Source organism: Stenella coeruleoalba (assembly GCF_951394435.1).
Source record: "Stenella coeruleoalba genome assembly, chromosome: 2".
Classification (NCBI taxonomy): domain Eukaryota; kingdom Metazoa; phylum Chordata; class Mammalia; order Artiodactyla; family Delphinidae; genus Stenella; species Stenella coeruleoalba.
Genome location: NC_137147.1, coordinates 158,676,929 through 158,696,848, shown reverse-complemented (window position 1 = coordinate 158,696,848; position 19,920 = coordinate 158,676,929). Strand labels below are relative to the sequence as shown.

At 41.0% G+C, this 19,920-nt stretch overlaps 1 protein-coding gene across 1 annotated transcript in view; it reads left to right on the top strand.

Moving 5' to 3' along the window:
- Window positions 1–10,645: 10,645 nt before the first annotated feature.
- The window catches only part of SFMBT2 (Scm like with four mbt domains 2), a 223,632-nt gene continuing 214,357 nt past the window's right edge, over window positions 10,646–19,920 (top strand). Inside the window, exon 1 of the mRNA XM_079912540.1 lies at window positions 10,646–10,659. The gene's annotated coding sequence lies outside the window, so the exon portion shown is untranslated. The remainder of the gene's footprint in view (window positions 10,660–19,920) is intronic.

The following is a 19,920-nucleotide window of genomic DNA, read 5'->3' as shown; positions in this document are numbered from 1 at the left end:
AGAGCACAGCCCTGAGGTCATCTGGCCTCACCCGCAAAGCCGTGTGCCTTGCTCAGTGCTAACGTTTCTAGGGTGAGACGGGCTTTGGATATTTATTACGCACCAGAGACCAGTAAACCACATGCCGATTAAAAGGCTACATTTTTCTAGCTAACAAAACAGTGCGCAGTGCCAAGCAACAGGGAAGTCTTTTTTCAGCAATGTTAACACAGACAAGGCAGTCGGCGAAGGACCGTAATTCCAGGAAACTCAGCTAAAAGAATTTGACATTATAATAGGAACAGTTAGTTATGCATTTAGAGCCCAGTTTATCTCAGAAAAAAAATACTGAGTGTTTTTCCTATCAGATATGGGAAACCATATGAAACATCTTCAGTAACTTTTTCATTCTTCATTCATTTGTTTCATTCTTCATTAAATTCTCCAGATATTGATTGAGTGGCATTTCAACAGGCATCCATATGGGCCCTTGACATTACCACCATGGGACTTGGGGGTCAAGGGGCACCAACACAAGCTCACATGAAGCTCAATCTACGACTTTTGTCATAACAAAGTCCTTTGTCTGTGACCCTGGGGTCTCCCGTCTTCTACCAGCATCTGTGAAACACTATCAGGAAAGCTCGATAGCTTGTAAATAGAATAAAATCTCAAATTCTACATAATTCCTGACAAGGCCACACAACCAGTAAAAGGTGGAACTTTAATTTGAACCTTAATAGTTTGTCTCTGAAGTCCACAGTCTTAAACAAACACTGCTTATACTGCATCAAAGCTAGGGAACTAATTTTTCCAGTAGAGTGAAGGCAGGATTTTAAAGGGAATGCTGCATTTGGATTGAATATTGGAGAACAAACGGGCATGTAAGAGAAGGCAAGGGAGGAAGGATCCTCCAGGCAGAAGGACTATAGTGCAAAGGCTGGAGGCACACAGTAGGTTCCAGACACAGTGAGAAGGGTGTTGTCAACTGCAGTGCTGCGGAATTGCCTGGGCAACGGGGCAAGAGAGGAGGCTGGGAAGAAAGGCAGAGGCCAGAACAGGAGTGGGCATGTGTGCTCACTTATCTTTTCTAGTGGGTTGTGTGTTTGTGTCTCTGCCGTCAAAATCATATGTTGAAATTCTAACCCCCGTTGTGATGGTGTCAGGAGGTGGGGCCTTTGGGAGGTGATGAGGTCATGAGGGTGGAACCCTCATGATGGAATTAGTGTCCTTATAAAAGGACAGAGAGAGCTCTTTCACCCCTTCCTCCAGGTGAGGACAGAGTGAGAAGATGCCATCTATGAACCAGGAAGAGGGTTCTCCCCAGACTGTTGGAGCCTTGATCTTGGTCTTCCAGCCTCAAGAACTAGAAGTAAAAGTCTCTAATGATTAGAATCTACGGTGCTCTCTTATAGCAGCCTCCATGGACTAAGACATTTGTAGAAATTATTTTAAGGATTTTAAACAGGGAGATGACATGACTGGATTTGCGGTTTTGCAAGCTCCCTCTTGAACAGTGAGCAGGATGAATTGGGAGAGTCAGAGAGATCAAGTCAGAAGCAGGTGGGATCATCTACGTGAGATGTGGTGAAGGCCTGAGCTTTGCAGCATATACGGTTTAGGTGCCAGTATGTTAATGTAATGCCTAATGACAGTAGCAATGAACTTGGAATTACTCCATTCAGAATAGTTGTGTTTTTAGTTCCTGAGCCTTGATCTTTTCACTTTATAAAAGAAGCAGAGAAAGTCAACTGAATATCATGATATTGTGTCTGCCAATTCCAGATGCAGAAGACGACCTGGGAGAAGCTGAGTCCGCAGGCCCTGCGACTGAGGAAAGCATATATGATACTGAGGGACAGGCTCTCTCTCCTTACTTCACTATGGCCAAGAAACATGGAGAAAAGCTAGCAGAGAATTCCTATCCAAAGAAGAGATCCTCCAACCTTTCCGAGCAGGGCCCACTTAGGCAGAATAACATAGCCCATAGCACATATAACTCACTTTTTCCTCTTTCTTCATAGGAAAAACTCTGGTGACAACAAAGGTCATTGCAGAAGCAAGTTAGGGGTATCAGTGTGAGCATGATGGATTTATCTCTGTTTTGGCAATAGGATGTGGATAATTTATTCTTGGTTCACAAATCACGTCCTTAATTTTATTTTTTTTAGTAAAGTGTAGTTGATTTACAATGTTGTATTAGTTTCTGGTGTACAGCAAAGTGATTCAGTTTTTTACTATAAATATATATTCTTTTTCATATGGTTTATTACAGAATATTGGATATAGTTCCCTGTGCTGTACAGTAGGACCTTGTTGTTTATCTATTTTATATATAGTCATTTGTATCTGCTAATCCAAAACTCCTAATTTATCCCTCCCCCACCCCCTTTCCCCTTTGGTAACCATAAGTTTGTTCTCTATGTCTGTGATTCTGTTTGTTTTGCAGATAAGTTCGTTTGTGTCATATTTTAGATCCCACATATAAGTGATATCATACGATATTTGTCTTTCTCTGTCTTACTTCACTTAGTATGATAATCTCTAGGTTCATCCATGTTGCTACAAATGGCATTATTTCCTTCTTTTTTACGTCTGAGTAGCCAAATAACGTCTTTAAGTTTAGTTACGGGAAAACTCTAGTCCAAAACATTGTTTATCAAGATATGCATCACTACACATTGTAGGCTTAGCAAAACAATCCACAACAAATTAAATTGATAACAAGGACACAAAAGAAACAGTGATCTGTGGTTAAAAATCAATAATACCAGCAATTGAAAAAGATAACTTGTTCAGGATCCCCTAAGTGAGTAATTTCCATTCATTCTTCCTCTTTCTAAGAGAGCCTGGAATTTGTTTGAGGAATATACTCTCCCCTACACAGCCAAGCATTTTACGAGAGGCTAGTCCATTCCTAGCTCCCGATGGTAGATTCTAGTTTGCCGCCAAAAGCCCCATTTGCCTTGCTGGTGATTAATTTAGGTCCGGGCAGGTGACAAAGGCTCTTCAGGACGCTGCTGTGTCAGAATGTATTGCCCGGGAAAGCTCTATCTACCTTGCAACCTTGAGAGGTGCCGGCCTGTTACAGAGGAAGGAGAGCCAAGATAGATCTAAAGAAGTGAGCTCCCACAGCTTTGGACTTCTTGTTTTATGGAATAATAAATGTCCTTATCGTTTAAGCCATTTGAGTCAGATTACTATATCTGTTGTAAAACCCTCCCGATACATTGACACACCTAGAGTGATCATGTACTGACAACAAAACCCCCTTCCGGAAGCTTTGCACTAACAAGCCCCCAAAGAGCAGTCAGGCTTTTGCGAAGAATTCTGAACTGGAATCTTTGATTAGCTCTAGAAATTGCTGATAGGCGTTTGTGAATACCGCGTGTTATTAATCCTGCTGACTCACTCATTAAGTTACTACTAAGGAGACCTTCCAAGTGAACGTAAAATGAAGGTTTAAGAGACAAAGAAAGAATGTCCATTTTTAGACCAGCTCTTGCAGAGGATGGAATACAAACATTAAAAAAACAAACAAACAAAAAAAACAAAAAAAACACTGTCCTAAAAATAACTGGTGACATCCCACCCCAGTAGAGGGACTGGTGGGTAATTTCTCCTACAATAAGTATTCCCAATAGTAGCTAAACTGCTAGTTGTTGCATACAAGCTGTAGATAAAACACACTGCTAAGTTCTAACTACCAGGGGATGGTTTATTATAATTACGGTAATTTAGAAAAGACTCCCATAAACTCATTTTGGCTTAGAATGCACAAACCAGCAAAAAATTCTTTCCTGTTCCTCTTCTGATAGTTATATGCAGACTTTCCACCAGATACTTGTTTACAATCTTCATTAAAAATTTGGACTGGCTCATCAAAGCCAACAATCTGTTCTCTTTGATTTTTTTTTTTTTTTTTTGGTAAACCAATGGGTAGTATTTCGTTCTCTTTGCATTCTCTCTAAAGAGTTTGTGAAAATTTACATAATTTTAATTGAAAGATAAGGAAGCAGTTGCCTAGAAAGAATGTGGGACCCTGGGAAGCGGCCCTGTGCTCTCTTCCTCTGCCAGGCTGGGTTCTTCCCTCTGCTTTCACATAAAATGTTTGTGAAATGTACCAAAAACTTAGATAAGAAACCATATTGTCTCAAGGAATTATGTTAATTTTCCTCTTTCAGTTTGCAAGGAATAGAGACTTTCTCTTACTTCAGATGGTGATTTATTAAAGAGGAAAGAAAAAGAAGAATCAGGAAATTACATCAATGACTGGATAGCCACCATGCAAAGGAAAAAAGAACAATGGCTTTTTATCAGTTAGGACACAGTAACAGCATCGGTGACAAGAATTCTGGGGACCAGATAGCTTTTTGTGTCCTCAGACCTGGACATCTGTCACCCTCCACTTATTATGGCCACACTTGTGACTCTGTTTCTTCTAAATCTGGTTTGCTCTACTGCCATCTACTGCCTCTGAAAGATAGTTTCTCTCTACATAGAATTCCAGGTTTTGACAGTGGTTTTGTTTTTTTGTTTGTTTGTCTATTTTTTAGCACTTTAATGTTATCATTTCATTGTCTTCTGACTTGCGATGTTTCTAATGAGAAGTCAGTTATCATTCTTATTGTTGACACTTCAGTTTTTAAAAAATCTCTTTCCAATGTCTGACTTACCTGGATAATTTCTATCAACCTGTGTTCAAGTCCACTAACGTTTTCTTTTGAAGATTCAAACTGCTGTTAATGTCATCTAGTGAATGTTTAATTTTAGGCATCCATTTTAGAGTCCTAGCATTTCCATTTTGTTTTTTAGAAATCCCTTTGCTCTCATGAAATACCCCTATCTCTTACCCATTATATTCACCTTTTTCTGTAAATTCTTAAAAATGCTTATAATAATGGTTTTTAAATTCTTGACACTAATTCCAATAACTGGGGTTAACTGCAGGTCTGCATATATTGACTATGTTTTCTCTTGGTTACTGGTCATTGTTTCTGGCTTGTTTGCATGTCTCATAATTTTTTTTTACTGTATCTAAGATATGTGTATTCAAAGACAATGAAAACCGAAGTATAATAATATTTTGATTTTATTTCTCAGAGAATGCAAGCCCTTTTCTTCTGTTGACAGGGTAAAGGGCTAATTATTTAGATTCCTTCCAGAGTCTAATTGACTGGGTCTTGGCTGAAGTTTTAATTAGATTGAGATGACCTATGCTTAGACCAACCCTCAGCTCCCACACAGCTGCTATCTTTTTGAAGTTTTCCATATTTGAGCTAATGGGCTTCCCTTTTAAATATTTTTTCATTTACTTTGGATTCAATTCAGCAGAGTCCTGGAATCCAAGCACTGTGTGAATGCCAGGGTCTTTGTGAGTTGCTCTGAATGTTAGCTCTTCCTTCACTGATTTTTTTCTTGTCAAAGTTTGAGGGTAAGGGTCAGAATGTGAGAGTCAGTTGGGCCAATTTGTTTTTGCACTTGGGACTCTTCCATATTCTGGTTCACCTCTCTGGCCTCCACGATCATCTGAATCTCAGCTAATTCCTTCTCCTCCCTGCAAAGTCTCTCTAGGACGGCCCTGCCATCCTTATTCCAGAAGCTCTTCCTTATGAGCAGAGGCTGTCCTGACTCTCCCTTTGCCAAGAAACAGCTCGTTTCTCTGAAATCCAGTTCATTAAGCTTTCTTCTACCCCCGATCTTTGTTAGCCCCTGGGGAGAGTATGATTTTTATATGTCTGGGTTTCTCTTGGTGTTAACCATGTGAGCAAAGGTCTTTCATGTCCTTCTACATTCTAACCTGAAGTGGAAGTCAGGGTCAAATTTGAATTTTTAAAAGTAAAACCATAAAATCACTAAAAGAAAATGGAAGCTAATTTATTTTAAAATTCGGAGTGAAGAAAGTCCTTTCAAAGCAGGATCCGAACCTCAGGCTCTCACAAGTCAGAAGGAAAATGATTTACTCTCTCTCTCATGTATATGAGATACATATATATCTATATATACATATATTTCTATATATCTCTTCAACTTCAGTGCAGTAAAATATACCAGAGACTGAGATGACAAACTCAGAAAGAAATACTTGCTACACATAAGACAAAGATGACTTCAAAAAATATTAAGAGACTTTTAAATAAATAAATATATATTTTTTAAAAATGGAAAAGGTAGGTAGCTAACATAAAAATCATCATAAATAGAGTATCCTCACAAAAATATGCTCAGACTCACTGAAAATTAAGAACTGCAAATTGGACTGAGACACTATTTTTGCCCCTCACCTTGACAGAGTTAGGTGCTAGCAAGGGTCTGGGAAACCAGCTCTCATACACACTATGGACCGGGTATAAATTAGTATAGCATCCTTAGATGTGTTCGCTTTGTGTTATGTTCAAGTGTTTTTTGGTGATATCTAACAAAGTTAGAAAATTAATACATCCTTTGACCCAGCAATTTCAGTTCTAAGAATTTATTCTACAAAGACACTGAACATGCACATAAGGATATATGCAAAAGTGGAACCATTGCTGTATTGTTTTCAAGAGGGAAAACTGAAAATAACCTTAATATTCACAGTAGGGTCCTGGCTCAAAATTTACAGCTTATCATCTCAGTGGAATATTTTGTAGCTAGAAGGAAATTAGTAGAGCTGTGTATGCTGATACAGAAAGATCGCCAAGGTATATTGCCAAGGGTAAAAATCAAGTTATAGAATAATATGATTTGTATGTTCCCATTTGTATATATAAATAAGAAGATCTATGGATGTGTATCTACAGGACAACATGCAGAAGGTACACAAGGAATTGTTAAGGAGCGGGACTAAGAGTCTGAAGGGCTGATTTTTCATTTTAAACCATATTAGTATTTGAATTCTTAAAAATCAAGGACCGGGGCTTCCCTGGTGGTGCGGGGGTTGGGAGTCCGCCTGCCGATGCAGGGGACACGGGTTCGTGTCCCGGTCCGGGAAGATCCCACATGCCGCGGAGCGGCTGGGCCCGTGAGCTATGGCCGCTGAGCCTGCGCATCCGGAGCCTGTGCTCCGCAACGGGAGAGGCCACAACAGTGAGAGGCCCTCGTACCGCAAAAAAAAAAAAATCAAGGACCATAGTTATTTTTATAAAATAAAGGAAGGAAGTTATCACTATGCTATGAAATAGGGCATTTAACAATGCTTATTACTGACTTACATGGATATCGTGTCGTAGACCACATCATATTCTCAAATGTTCTCAGAGTCCATTGCAGAGTCTTGCACACAGGAGAAGCAATGTGCAAATGAATGAACACGTGAAACGATGTTTTTTTTTTTTTGTGGTATGCGGGCCTCTCACTGCTGTGGCCTCTCCCGTTGCAGAGCACAGGCCCCGGACTCGCAGGCTCAGCGGCCATGGCTCACGGGCACAGGTCATTACTCGCAGGTAATGACCAACTTTGCTGACCTGAATTCAGAGTTCCTCGTCCGTCATAAAGATTTTGAAATAAAAATAAACGAACTTCTCCTTTTGGGGGGGACTGAGCTGTCATTCCAGGAGAAACAAGGATCTCTTGTCTTGCATGAACTGTGACAGTATTTTGGAAATCAAGGGCCACTGGTCTCAGAGTCAGGATTCTGTGTTCTGTTGTCTTCGCTTTGCTACTAACTGGCGTGTAACCCAAAGTGAGTGACTCTTCCTCTCTGGGCTTCATTTGTGAAATGTTGGCTGATGGCTAAGGTTTCTTATCCCTTTACAATTTTTTTTTTTTTAAAGGACAGCCCAAAATAAATGTAAGGAGCACATTCTTCATTTATACTTAAAAAAAAAAATTTATTTTTGTACAACAATCCAAATGCTAATTTACTTCCGCAGAGAGGCCAAACCCAGTTTGTAGACTTTGCTCCTATAAATCTGAGGCTGGGTTTTCATTGTCGATGGAAATCTTGGCTCTCTAAACTTTGGCTACTTCATTTTCTGGGGGTATATATAAGCTCAGAGACATGCATTCAACACGTTTCTGGTTCCCTATGTTACCGATGGATATATAGATGTATATACCTATTTTGCGCTAAATTTGTTTCAGTCATCTAGGTGAAGGAGTATTTACCTGATGAGTTCACTCCGGCCATTATTTAGAGCTTCCGAACTTCAGCAAGAAGCTAGAGTAAAGCTTAAGTTCTTTTTCTTACACCTTCAAATGAGGTTCCCCAGTGACTCTGGGGAAAAGCCATTCAGTATCTGGCTTTCTGATGTTCCAGCTAATAACTGCTGAACTCTGCTAATTTGCTGAGAAACCACATCGATTGCCGGGCACACTAGTCTCTGCACAGGGGACATAGTTAAGATAAACAGTGGTTCCTTCCAGGGCTTCGTTTAGCTCTAAAACTAGAAAGCGAAAGACTATTCATCAGTAGGTGAAACAGGACTGTGCCAAAGGGAGTTCAATTAGGCAGAGACAAATGCGGGAAAAGGGAGGGATGGGGTCTATATCCAAGCACCGGCAGGATCTCCTTAGAAACGGCGGGGGCAGAGCAACCACAGTCCAGCTTCATCCCAGAGAAGCCTCTGAGGACAAAACCGGTGTAAACCCAGCCTGTTTCCTCTGCCCAAGAAAAATGAACTTGTAGCCACCTTGCAGGGCTATTTTAGGATAGAAATGCAGCTGGCTCCTTAGGGAGCAGTTCTGTTTTCTTGGTTCTTTATTTATTTGCAATAAACACAGTTGGAAAAAAAAGCCGCTTCTTTCATCACAAGGGTTTTTATCAAGTTATCTTTCCTCTTCGCTAGATCAATGGTCCCCAAAAAGGGGGTAATGGAGACAGTTGAATAGTGCATTGAGAACTTCTAAGTAAGTTTATTTTCCTCTCATCCTTTAAATTCTTCTCCCCCCTTTTTGGTGTTTTATACTGTATCTAATACATTAGTAGATAGTAATATATTATTAGAATTATATTAGTAATAGTACTGTATTAGTGCATGATGACATTCTATAAATTAATAATTACACATTTAGTAAAGAGTTTAGGCCCGGTTATTTTTTATATAATTTTTTTACAGGTAGGGGTATGATGCAGTACAAAATTTTGGAGACCAGACCTTTACAATCTAGAGTCTAAATCCTGGCTCCTGGCTACTTAAAAAGTGACACTGAGTTGCAAGGAAACACTGGCGATTGTGGAAACGTGAGTATCTCCGTAACCCAGCCCAGTGTTATGACAGGTTTTATCGAGGCATAGAACAAGGAAAGACAACAAAATACAACAAAAGTAAGAACTCAAAGGAAGATAAGAAGAGAGATGCAATGCAAATTATGAGTATAAGAATTTAAAGTAAGGATGGGAATGAGAACAATTTTATATCTTGGGTTACAAGGTGCATAATCATTTATAAAATGTTAAAAATATATCCTTTTTCTGCGATGGAGAGGTCTCCAAATTGTGGACTCTGGTTCTCTACGTGTCCTTTTTTACCACCGTGGAGTAGAAGTAGCTGGAGGCTGCAAGCCAGCTGAGGACTGGTTCTATGGACTGTTACGCTTGCAAATGGTTTGCCCGACCCACTGGTACTCGGCCTTTGAACATCTCACTTAGGGATCATTTGATTGTTTGTTGAAGAGGGTATTTTAATACTAAATTCTCCCTCGGGTTATGCAGGGGTAATGAATGATGAACTTTGAAACCTTGGGACACGCCTAGTGTGTGGATGGTGCCCCAGCAGATATGGCTGTCTACAGCCAGAGTTGGGGGACTTCCCTGGCGGTCCAGTGGTTAAGGCTCTGTGCTTCCAATGCAGGGGGCGTGGGTTCAATCCCTGGTGGGGGAACTAAGATCCCACATGCCATGTGGTGTAGCCAAAAGATAAAAATTAAAATAAAAGAAGAGCACAGGTGGGCCCTGAGTACTTCCCCTGCTTGTGTGTCAAAGCAGCAACTCCTCTCCAGCCTGACACTCACCGCTTTGACTTGTTGCATTTCCCACAACAAGTTGTGAGCCTCAGCCTCCGCATCACTTGGTACCCTGAGCTCTTCCCTTCTCACTCCCCACAGCGTCTCCTTGGTCACCTCCTAAGCCCAGGCGCAGCCCTGGTCTGCATACCAGTTGAGTAGTTCAAGGGAAGCTCCATTGGGAAGGACGTCCAACAGGGAAGCAGAACACACACGTGCAAAACCAAAGCTAGGTTTCTTTGAGAGAATCTGATCGATGGAGCTACGGTCAGCCCCTGGGCCTGGAGGCCCGTGAGCAACATTGGATGGGTAGTACTGGAGCAAGGTGCTGATTCCAACCAGCAGGAATGTGGGGCAGTCCCCAGTGTGGCACTGACTGCGCTTATGAGGTGGAATGAGGTGTCCCTGGGCTCTCCTTTTGACCGGCAGGGAGTCAGGTGGGGACCAGGTCAAGTGTTTGGGTTTTACACCGATGCTTCTGACTCCCACTATAATCTTTCTGGATCAGCTCCTTGCAGGCTTACTGGTAAAGTGGGCTATTTGATTGTCGCCACATGTGGTTACATTTCCTGTCCAGTTTACGGCATATTCATTTTTCACACGTTACAGGGATTCCTGGACCGAGTGCCCTTTTCAGAGTGCAAGAAACCCACACTCAGCCTGGAGGAAATAACTGAGTGACTTCGGATCCCTTGGGTTCTAACACACCCAAGTGCTCAAACGTCTGAAACAGTGAGGATTTTTTTTTCCTGTTGGGTAGGTACTTTTTTTAAATACAATTTTTAAAACTTACTTTCCATTTACGATTATTACAAAACATTGGCCAGTGAGGGTTTTTTGATCTTGTTTTGATTTTTGCTTGGAAGTGGGAATCCATTTTTTAACTATTCATTTTAACTAAGTACTACCTGCTTCTTTGGTCTCAGAAATAATGCAAACCTTGAACAGAATACCCTATAGCAATCCTGTGTCTCCTAGCAGTTGCTAAGTGTTCCCAGAAGGCCAAGTGATCTGAGGAGATGTTGTACATGATCTTAACATGGGACTGGCAAAAGAATCATTTTTCTTCCATGCCATCACCTCCATTTCCCTGTGACAAAGACCAGTGGGGAGGTGCGGCTTGACTCAGTGGCCTGAAAGCTTTGTAAATTACACTGGTGAACAACTGATGGATCATTTCATGGCCAGGGGGCCAGGAGAGTGGGGCCCTACACTTTCCCGTTTCCAGTCTCTGTTCTAATTTCATCTTTGTCCCATCTTACTCATTCTTCGCCATCTTCCTAATCACATTTTCTTCAATAATTGCTGGGGATGCTTTCCATGGCAAAAGCAAGCCAGGGAACTTGCTTCAGAAGAGAGGGCCAAGAGAACAAACATAAGGATACCAAGGGGGGCGGGGGGGTGGGATGAAATGGGAGATTGCGATTGACATATATACACTGTTGATACTATATATAAAATAAGTAACTAATGAGACCCTACTGCATAGTACAGGGAACTCTACTCAGTGCTCTGTGGTGACCTAAATGGGAAGGAAATCCAAAAAAGAGGGGATATATGTATATGTATAGCTGATTCGCTTTGCAGTACAGCGGAAACTAACACAACATTGTAAAGCAACTCTACCCCATTAAAAATTAATAAAAAAATAAAATTTAATTTAATAAAAAGAAGAGAGAGCCAAGAAAAGGCCAAGGGCTCTGTGTGTGTGTGTGTGCACGTGCACACACGCTGTTGATACACAACGCACGCCTAGAGGTGTGATCTCTATTATCATTGTCCTTTCTAGTTAAGTGACTGCCACGCGTTATCCAACCTTGGGCAGCAGTGCAGTGGAAAGAATGTGGGCCTCCAGAGTTCGTCCAACTTAGCACTGAATTCCAGGCTCCGTTACTTATTAGTGGGCATATTCTCTGAGCCTTAATTTTCTGATCCCTAAGAGGAGGATAAAAGTCCCCACCTTGCTGGGCTGCCGCTGTAAGGACTGTGTTCAGGGCATTAGGGACATTAGTTCTCCAAAAATGAGCAATTCCATTTTTCAGACTCTTACACTGTGATGGGTAAGAAAATAATAAATCAGATCTATGTTCTTTTAGGGAGAGTGTAAACGAGATGAAGAAATGATACTTTTTTTTGGATTAATGATTTCAGCGTCTAGGTAAGGCTCTAGTTGGAGTATTTGAATAACAGATCTCCGTGTAGCAGGGTCCTTGGTCCCTAAGTTGTGGCACGTGTTTTATGAATGTCATCATTCCTAATGCTCCTGTGTTTGCCCAGTGGAGAAACAAAGGTCTGCATACTGACAAATTAACAAATAAACTTCTTCAGCTACTGCTATAGTCCTTGCCAATGTTTCAAGACACAGAAAGAAAAAAAACACACGTACACCTCGCCAAGACTTATAAAAACTGCACAGTCGTTGCAGAAAGTTTCCAAGCAAGGAATTTCTCCATAACCTAATTTTTTTTTTTTTTTTTCTGTACGCGGGCCTCTCGCTGTTGTGGCCTCTCCCGTTGCGGAGCACAGGCTTCGGACACGCAGGCTCAGCGGCCATGGCTCACGGGCGCAGCCGCTCCGCGGCATGTGGGATCTTCCCGGACCGGGGCACGAACCCGTGTCCCCTGCATCGGCAGGCGGACTCTCAACCACTGCACCACAAGGGAAGCCCTCTTCTTTTTTTTGAAACAGAAAATATGTTGCTTGCTTGAACCAATTCCCAAGCTAAACGTCTGCCTTCATCACTCATTTTTATTACCAGTCTAAACACAGACTGTTTCAATGGAGCCCATTTACAGCAAATAGTAAAAAGGATTCATTACTCATTTTCCTCTTATTATCTTTCAATTGCTCGAGCTCAATATGGGCTTAAAGTGGACATGAGGCCCCGGTAGCCAGGACATTACAGGAATGCAATTAACAATGATACTCAACACCCTCCAACACCCAGACAAGGGAAACACTCTCTCTAATTCCTTAGCTCGGGCTGCCTTTCCTCACATTTATTCCACTTTCATCTCATTAAACTTCACTTTTTTTTTTTTTTTTTTTGCGGTACGCGGGCCTCTCACTGTTGTGGCCTCTCCCGTTGCGGAGCACAGGCTCTGGACGCACAGGCTCAGCGGCCGTGGCTCACAGACCCAGCCGCTCTGCGGCATGTGGGATCTTCCCGGACCGGGGCACGAACCCGTGTCCCCTGCATCGGCAGACGGACTCTCAACCACTGCGCCACCAGGGAAGCCCCATAAACTTCATATTTTTATAGGAAGTTTTCCCTCTTCTATTCGCTAAGATGTCTCCCTCTGTCTGCAATCGTCACAGGACCCTTTCGATGAGCTTGAACAATCTCTTCTTCAAAAAATGCACACAAAACACCTGCCTTGTCACTCTCATCATTAAGCAGAATTTCTCTAGAAACAAGCTGACAGCAACCACTAAAAATTTAGTGGGAGATTGAAATCCAGCCCCGCATGCAAATAATAGCTGTTTTTGCATGATCGTCAATGGTTATGTCATAATCCTTGTCAATAAAATGAGAATAATAATGCTTAGTTCTTAGGGTTGTTGAGAGGAACAAAAAGGATAATGCCCATAAAATACTTGTTGCCGTGCCTGGAGTGTATTAAATGCTTCATAAATAATAGCTATTACGTCTGCACTCACTACTTTTTAGGTGACTATTATGTGACGGGCGCTTTTATGTGCTGTCTTAATTACTCCTTACGAAATTCTGTATAGTTGTCATTGTTATCCCCATGCTACAAAACGGGAAAACTAGCTAAATGAAGTAAGTTGTTAGTATGTTTTAGAGCGGCCTTGGAACTTGGTCTGCCCATCTCCAATGCCTTGGAGGTATGTGTTTGGGTTTGGAAGGAATTGGAGTCCATGCCATAAACATCTGGCCATTTCCTACCTTTACCATCTCAGGCTTTTCTTATGGCCACTTAGTGGCATTCCTGAGCCCCTGTGATAGGTTAGGCTGTCCCCTGGGTATCCCGTTGCCTGGAGCAACAGAAGAGGCTCATCTAAATGCGAAATGCTTATTGATGATTAAATTAAAGAAACTTGGTGCGATCTTCTAAGAGAAACACTCTTCAGTCTTGGGTAGTTTATAGCGCTAGAGGAAGGAGGGGATGGATTAATGGCAGAAGGTCTTTAGCATGATGTTAATATCAATGACTGCATATAAGTTCAAAATAAGGCCAAAAAAATACCGTCTGGGTTAACTTCGATCATACAAGTTAATTCTGTTTTTTCATGATATAAGTTGAGCTTTGGAAAATGTAGTAGGGATTTAAAATCATTCAAATATTCATCTCCTTAAAAGCTAGGCTTTCTGAATCAAAAAAGTTAACTGAACTTTGATTTCTATCTGAATAAATCACTATAGATCAGATCACTTAAAAAAATTCAAAGTGTGCACAAATGAACATCATCAATTTGAGTAGAAGGCACATCTGGCAGTGCTTGGATTGACAGCTCCACTCTTTAGAAATATCACTGAAGTAATGACTCATCATTTGAAAGTGCTGCAGGAGGTCAGGTGGGTTTTTAGCAGTTTTTTGAGCAGTTGAGCCTCTCCCTTTCATAGGAAGTGGAAAGAGAAGGAAAAGGGGAAGGAAGAAATGGAAGGAAGAACTAGGAGTCTGCTATAAAGCTCCAGGCCAGAACCCTTCACATTATCTCATTTAATTCTCCCACTGCCTCATCTGCTACCTTCCTTTAAGCTACTGCACCGGTCCTAGCAATGTCTTACCTGTTCTATACTTGTTTCTCTACTTAGGCCCATCTTTCGGAGCATGCCTCACCCATGTGGATTTGACCTGTGCTGTTGTCTTCCCAGCTACAGTTGGCTCTTCTCACATTTTTCACCCCAGCCTTCCCACATTCTAAATCCTACTTCTGATTTTACCTTCCTCCCTCCTCATGTCTCACACTCCAGCCTGCCTGCTCTACCTGTCCTAACCAGGAGCTGCCCTGCAGGTGCCACTGCTGCCTCTCTCTCAGCCTGGAAATCATGACCTGGATGACACCTTCTCAACTCAGTAAGGTGGGAAATACTCTCCTTATTTTATAGATAAGGAAACCAAAGCTCAGAGTTAAAAAAAAATGAAGCGCAAGACAACAGAGCTGGTTTTGAAGCCAGAATCTGAAGCTTGAAGTCATGTGTTTGACAAAGTAACTACTTAGTTGACCCATAAATCCAAGCCTCTCTTATGCCAAAATGCACGCTTTTAAAACTATGCCCCATGGAGCACAGATAACAAGATACACTAGTTGAATCTTCTACGATAATTCTGGCCCACGGTCTCCACCTAATCAACTCTTCATGTATGTTTGGGGCCATGGCGGGTGCTGAGAAAGATAGTCATATGGATGTGATCACACCCATGGCGGGAGCTACGATGAGTTATAGTTTAAGGACATAAACACCTATATCGGCAAATATGTAATGAACCAAAATACACTAGCAATAAGGAATAGGGAAAAGAGGTCTCACTTTCGTTTATCCTTAAATTAAAAAGCTACACGTGGAATATCTGAAAAAGAGAAACAAATAATACCCATCTCTCCACCCACTATTATTATTCCCCCAACCTTTAAACCCATACTTCCATTTTCAAGTTAATCAACGTAGGCCGTTCAATTGAGACAAGTCTCTTGACACTTTTATTCAGCCAGCTTTAATCCCTGAAAATGGGAGAAATCAGGATGGTGTTGGTGCTGTCAGTAAATATTAGATCATAATCTGAACAGAGTGTTGAGGGGATGCTTTGATGGCAGGAGGAATGTTCAGCGGGCTGATTGGCCCTGGCCATTGTTGGGCTCGGGGTCATTCACCCTCCTCTCCTACCTTCTCCCCCGGGGACCTGGAAAGGCAGTATTGGGCACAGAGGCCCCTTCCCTGCTCAAGAAACACCCTGGGCTTTGTCATCAAGGACACTGCCTTTTACTAGCTGTGTGGCCTCTAGTGAATTCTAAACCTCACTCTGTCTTGGTTTCTTTCACTGTAACTAAGCAGGTCATAACCACCTCACATGGTTTGGGGGAAAATTCAAGAAAAGAATGCTTGTAAAACTCCCAGCTTTCACAAATAGAAAAAGAGGACACAGTAGATTCTTAACACTTCCTTCTTTCTCTCAAAATCCACCATAGCAGGAGAAACAAACTTTTCCTAATCCCAAAATGAAAGGACACACTCAAAAAATTATAGCGTCATCCCAGATCCTGCAGATGTAATCACGACACCATTTAGTGGCTAGCTCCATGTTTTCTAATAATATATGTGATGCCTAACTCATCGAGGGAGGCTTGGAGACCGGATCAGTTTCTCTTCCTGACACCCCTACTCAAGGAGTCCGTGGAAAATAGGTTCATAGATTTTTCCCGAGGGTAGCTAGAAAGTAGAAACAAAACTGGACTGTGAATGAAGCCAAATGAAGACTGAAACCAGCCAGGTTCCTACCTGCTAAAGTCAGGATTCTAAACTTTATCAAGCAAACCATTTTCTTGATTGCATACATCGTTAGAGGTTGTTAGGGTTATTTCTAAAACACTTAGGTCCCTTTTTCAGTATGGCGCTGGTGAACTGCCGGCACTGGAGTCTGTATGTGTGTTTTCATACACATGTTGGTGACCTCAGCAAGGAAAGCATTTGTTCCGTCCTTTTCAAACACAAATATCTGTGGCCTCCTTTCATTTGCTTCCCTCATGGAGTACTGTGTCCCCGCTTCAGGTCTCCCTTTGTTTATGCTGATGTAATAAACTGTCCCCACGGAGTTCTGGCTAAACATATTAAATAGTCAGCAACATAATCAATTATTTTACCAGCAGGAATGGCTTGTTTATTTAATCTCTCTTTTAAAAATAGTCATTTCTAGAAAGGCATTTCGTACTTTACTTATTTTGACAGCATCAGGAAGCTCCATTGTTAATCAGAAACATGTTAAATCACACAGACATACATGAAGGCAACAGCCAAGATCTGTCAGCTGGATTGACTTTTACAGCGTAAATCTGTAAAACATTTTATAGGAGGAAAACCCTATAGCAGCACGGTAAGCACATACTGTGTGACAAAGCTCAACCCAGATGAATCCACAGACGGAATTGGGCATTAAATACCCAATTTCATTTTAACACACTATTTTTATAGGACAGGCGTACTTGGAAATGAAACTCTAATGATGGGAAAGAATATTAAGAATTAATGAATGTATAGAAAAGATAAAGAGTCAGGGATTCCGAATCGCTAAATGTATTGGTTGATTTATTTTGACAGGTGCAGTTTAGTTTTAATGATTTCAAATAACACTTCATAGTAGGGTACTAAAAATCCTGCTGGGTGTGTGTGTGTGCACAGTAATAAAATCTTGGTAATGTGAGTTTCACTGTAAGCCTTAGCGGCTAAGTCTTCATTAAGAATAAGTTTCTCTGCAGGTGTGCATGTCAGTGAAGTGAAATTTTGCAGGTCTCTTCTACTTCCTGATTTGATCTTTTTGATCACCATTATTTATGTCAAGTTCGGAATACAATATCTTTCTGAAGATAACAGTGAGAATTTATCCCCTGGCTAATCATTCAAGCTCTGGTGCTAAGTCTTTACGTGATTTCAATATGTCACTTTGCTTTCTGCCTCAGTTTCCCAAGGAGGCAGGATAGGTAAATTCCTGGTGAGAGAACTAATTAATATCTGTAAAGAACTTTAAGGTCTTTTTATGAAAGAACTCTTCATGAGGAAAAATACCATGCCATATTAGATAAAAGAGCAAAGACTGTAGATTTCAAACACTGTGGAAGTTACTGAAGAATAAAAAAAGTACCAGAGGCATATAATTATCTTCAGAAAGATGTCTATCACCGGGCAGACTATAATACAGTGATGAAAGGTGTATTCAAAAGGTGAAGCCTTCAGGGAATTAAGCACCGTGTCATCGACAAGACTACTAAGATTCATGTTGTAAAAACTTTAAATCAAATATCGTCCATAAGACTGAGTAAAATGAGATAGATCAGTCACATTATAACAAATGTAAGCCTTCTAGGAATCCCCCCAAACCTTTCAAGGACTCATGTTTTCCTCGTGCCTCTTGACACATAATTCATGCTTCATTTTTGACTCAGAAAACCCTTTCCATCCTTCCTTATAGACCCCTTATATACCCTTCCTTATAGACTTTGTGCTTCCTAGTCTCCCTGCCTTGGGTTTCGGGGGATAAGAAAGGAACATGCCATGTATGTTTGTCTACATAACTTCAGTTTAAATGGAACTTCACTTTGTGCTTGATAACTCTCCCTCAAAAAAATGGCTTATTTTTTTGGTCAATACACAGCCCATTTGGTGCAGAAAGCATCCAACTTTTGCAAAGTCTCGGGAAATATCATGTTTCATTTTCTCAAGGACAAATAACTGAAGCCAAAATATTCTTTCTGAAGACGACCTTGAGAGGTTGGCTCCGGAATGATAATTCCAGCTCTGACGGTAATTTCCTACACGGCATCCACCATCCTCTGCAAAAATACATGCATAGTGAACCACCAGGGATATGGTGGTCTGAAGGGACCATGGGTTCCTGGAAGTGTCTCTGGTCTTCCATTTTTTTCCAGTAGTGCTGATCGGTCTTTAGCCATAGACCATCAGGAATTCTCAAATAATAAGTCACTTGGGTGAGGAAAACAAAATTTCTTTGGAATAAATCCCAGATGAGGATCATTGTTTTTAGAATCTTGAAACTCATGGTCAATTTAAGAGGTAAACACGGACTGAACAGTCAGTGTGATAATGTAAGTGGAAGCACCCACTACATTGCTGGGTACACAGTAAGAGTTGAAAATATCCCAGGTGAATCTTTTATGCAGAAGGAAACGTGCTGAGAAAAGAGATGGCTAACAATCTATTACGTGATATGGACAAATCCAACCAAATTCTCTTACGCAATGCGGGTATGAATTCAGGCGACTAGAGCTGGATGTTGTTATGAACTGAATGTTTGTGTCACCCCCAAAATTCACAGGTTGAAATTCTACTCCCCAGAGTAGATGGGGCCTTTGGGAAGTGACGAGGTCATGAGGGTAGAGTTTCATGAATGAGATTAGCTTGCTCTCGTGCTGGGTGGTGTAAGGACATGGTGAGAAGGTACACAGTGAGCCCTCATCAGACCCTCATCTTGGAATTCCAGCCTCCAGAACTGTCCAGAAATCAATGTTTAAGCCACCCAATCTGTGGTATTTTTGGTATTAACAGGCTGAATTGACTAAGAAACAGGTCAACAACTATTATTCTGTTCAACTTTGTTAAACACTAACAAGTGTCGCGTTTTTCAGGCAAACTGCTGTACCTAATTACTTATCTCTAAGCATTCAGGGAGCTATTTCAATTTTCAATCTGCTTCTAAATACTAATTAATCATGAACCCCTCCCAAGAAGTTAGAATTGGGACCAACCATGTTTAAATAACCTATAATTGCTTTATCTCTCCCATGGATGAAAATATAAATGCTTCTGTCCTCCAAAAGGAAAAGAGAAAAAAATTCTAATAAATACCTAGTTGATTTGATACTGTTTGGAAAATCAGTTGAGCAATGGAAATGATTGATAATCCTAGTGTACAGCTAAGATATTGTATTTCACATTTATATTTTTAGAAGAGGGTTACATTTAAAATATGGCAGTAATTATCATATCATGGAGAAAACAGCGTAAAAAAATTTTTTTTTTGGCAGTTGTACCTGAAGACTGGGGAAAAAAACTGATGCTAGGAAAATTGCCCTCACTAAGGAAATACATTTTGCCCAAGACATTTTATCCCATTTGTAGAGATAAGGGTGGCTAGGAGTATATTGATTATGGGGTTCAACTGGTTACAGAAAAGCTGAAGTTACTTCCTATTTCAACATCACCTCGAATTCCCACTTATAACCACAAAAAATATTGATATGCACAGTGGTAGTTTAGAACTCCATGAGTAAAGCTATTTTGTATTAGTCCCTTTATATTTTCCCATTTGCATTTTAATCTTG